The following is a 3,564-nucleotide window of genomic DNA, read 5'->3' on the forward strand; positions in this document are numbered from 1 at the left end:
GAGAGCTACTTCCTGTGTGTATGTCTTTAAATAGTCTTTTTGTTCTGCCTTCTCATTGGTTGTAAACCCAAACACGTGACTGCCTCATCACTGCCTGTATGCACAGCCCCCCAGGTCTTAAAGGCATATGTCTCCAATGTTGGCTGTATCCCTGAACACTCAGAGATCTACCTAGCTCTTCTACCAAGTGCTGGGATTAAAGGCGTGTGCCACCACCGCCACACTCTTGCTATGGCTCTAATAGCTCTGACCCCCGGACAACTTTATTTATTAACATACAATCAAAATCACATTTCAGTACAATTAGAATACCAACACACACACACACACACACACACACACACACACACATACATATATACACATATAAAGGCATTTTCTTATTATGTTATGTATTACAAAAATAAATCTTAGGATTTGACACTGTAAAGTATTTGTGCTCTGAAATAAAATGTAAATTAACTAAAACACCTGATTTATCAAATTAATAGCCTGTTCACCAATGCTTGTTTTACACTTCATCTTATAAGTTTGCCCCTCTGAAATTATTATGTCAAGCTCATGTTTCAACCTGAAATAATTCTCAATCTATAAGATACATGTCTTTAAAAGATACAAACTCCAGATGTTAAAACCATGTTGTATTCCATTTTTCTTTTTTGAGATGCAGTTAAGAATCAGCCAAAATATGCTGGGATGGATGGAAAGAAAGGAGAACACATATACTTACTGTGCATCCACTATGGGTATCACTGTAGAGTTTACTAAAGAGTGAAGAATAGATCTACCTAAAGATTCTTGGGTGCTCTTGGGTGTATACCCAAAGGACTTTATATCTTACTATGGAGACACTTGCTAATCCTGTTCATTGTTGTTCTGTTCACAAAAGCTAGGACATATAAAGATCCTGGATGTTCAATAACTTATGAACCAATAATGAAAATATGGTACCTATACACATGGAATTTTATTCATCTAAAAAGAAAATGAAACTATATAATATATGGATCTGGAAATAATCATTCTTAATGGTGATCATAGCTTTGAATCTTTATATGTGTATGTTTAAATATGAGTACCTGCAGAAATTAGGAAACTAGAAGTGAGCCTTTGGGGGGATTTTAGGAGGTAATAGTAGAATGAAGATGAAAAGAAGGGGGAAAAGATAAATAATATGACTGGAACAATTCAGTGAGATGATAGATGGGAAGGCAGGGTGGTAGAGGAAAGGATTTAGAGACAGGTATCTACTAGTAAAGATCTTTAAAAAGGAAATATAGAATCCTATGGTTTTAGGTGTGTGTGTGTGTGTGTGTGTGTGTGTGTGTGTGTGTGTGTGTGTGTGTGTGTAGATGTAAAAAAAAGTTTAAATGAAGTTATATGGAGGGGCAGCTCCTTTATCAGATGCCATAGAATAACAAACAAAAAGCCAATGATAGGTATGGCTAATATCTTCAAGTTATTAGTCAGTTGGGTTCCATGCACTCAAAAACATCACAAACTGTTGTCAATGCTCTTGTTTACCCTCTAGAACTTAAGACTAATTGTCCATTACTGAAGACCACATACTTGAGTCACTTACTGGACTTGGCCAAATTAAGCTGTTATTGACCTGGAAACTTCAACACCAACAACCAGCTTTTATAATGTTGGAAAGTGTTATGCATGATCCAGGAGGATAAAAGCAATCAATAGTCTTAGCCAGCTGTGAACCCTGGGGACTAAATAAACAATGGGCTGGACAAGACATGTCTACTAGTGCAATAATTGCACAAATGTTATGTGATTAACCATCCACTTTTGGCCTAGATTTAAAGCACACTGGAAAAGAAACGTTTATTGCCAATACTGTTAGCTAGTCTAATAACCTGTGTCTGGGTATGTCACAAGCCTTAACAGAGAACTGACTATTATTCTACAGAATGGAAATAATGTTAAGCTGCTCTCCCCCAAACCACATTTGGTACAACTCTCAATTCTCAACAAATATGTGTATATGACAATTAATGAATGGACTAGGAGCTGATCAACAAAAAGAAAATAAGAGATCGTGAAGTGCTCAGACTTCATCGGGACACCTAGATCACACCCAATGCCTGGGGATCATTAATGAAGAGGAAGATACATTCTATGAGCCAGAGGTAATAGAATTCTGCAGAAAAACAGCACTTGCTGGTCAGAACAGCAGACTTGCGCAGATGAGCTCACAGCAGCTATGATTGCATGTAGAGGAATTACACAAGATCCAGAAAGCCACAAAAAAACAAAACAAACAAAAAACCCAGCATGGTTGGTGAGGGGCTCATAGAGTCCTATACTGACTTGAGAAGTCATTGACAGCTGCTAGGGAAGTGGGAATGTGAAGTTTTTCTCAGAGATATGACTACTGATAGGCTAGTTGCTCATGTGCCAGTGGATGTTCCTGTACCCAGGTACATATTGGCTTCACTAAATGAACTTAGCAGGGTGAAATAAGAGGCCACGAATGTGGGTGGGAAAAAAGGGCCCTGGGGATACAGGAAAAGTTGGAGATGAGGTAGTGGGTGTAGATTTGATCATAACTCATTGTTCGCACATGAAATTTTTAAACTTGCATGGCAGTAATGATAATTGGTGGCACTGTCTTGGAGGATCCAAAAATTTTAGAAGGAAGAACAGAAAAATATGTGATACTCTACTTAGCAAGCCATCTGGTGCCTTAATTTGGAGGAAGAAAAGGGTTGATTGTTTATTTCTTGTAAGACACACCATCATGCTTTCAAAAGTCAACTACCAGAAGAACATCTGGGCTTTGTGTCATAATGACCACAGCTTGAAGGCCCTTAATGGAGGGAATCTTGCCTGATGACATTGTCATCATTGATCAGTGTAAGAGAAATATGCAATATCAAATGGCTGAACTGTTTTGCCCCCAAACAAGAGAAGTCCTCATAGAAACAGTAAGAAGCTAGGGCTTCAATACCCTTCAAAGGGGACCATGGCCACAACTGAAGGGCCTCATTTATGCTCTGGGTAGAAAGCTTTATAGTGTGCAATGCACCTGGTTGTTTAGATGTCAACAGTATGACCATGGTTCCAGAGGCCATGCTTGCTAAGGAGGCTGTGATTTGTTATGAAAGAATTGTCATGGCAACCAATTATGATTGTTGGGTGGAACATGAAGAAGCAGTATCAATGGATGGGATTTTAAGAGCATGAAAGAAAATGTAAATAAAGCCAAAAGTTTAATTCTCATTATCATGCTTCAAATAGGGTCAAATATCGTCAGAAACTCCATAACCTAAAAAGCATGGTCCAGTTTTCTGTTTCTCCAGTAAGACATTAAAATAGCATGACTACCATAAAAAGGCATTTTATTTTTAGTTGTTTGGGGGATTTACTTGACATTAAAAAAAAAAAGAAGAATATAAAGACGTTCAGCCTTCACGCTTTTGCCTAGAAAGAAGAACAATTGGTAAGCTGGCAAGACATTACACCGTTAGAGGCTCACTCAAAGTATTGACTCCTCCAGAATCCCAAGAGAAAGCAAATGGTCTTCAGGATCAGGAAGTCTTGCAGCACAGG

General features: G+C 38.2%; 1 pseudogene; it reads left to right on the forward strand.

Annotated features, from left to right (window-relative positions):
- The first annotated feature begins 2,603 nt into the window (after positions 1-2,603).
- LOC114701082 lies at positions 2,604-3,325 on the forward strand (annotated as a pseudogene).
- Positions 3,326-3,564: the final 239 nt, after the last annotated feature.

Source organism: Peromyscus leucopus, chromosome 17 (genome assembly GCF_004664715.2).
Source record: "Peromyscus leucopus breed LL Stock chromosome 17, UCI_PerLeu_2.1, whole genome shotgun sequence".
Taxonomy (NCBI): domain Eukaryota; kingdom Metazoa; phylum Chordata; class Mammalia; order Rodentia; family Cricetidae; genus Peromyscus; species Peromyscus leucopus.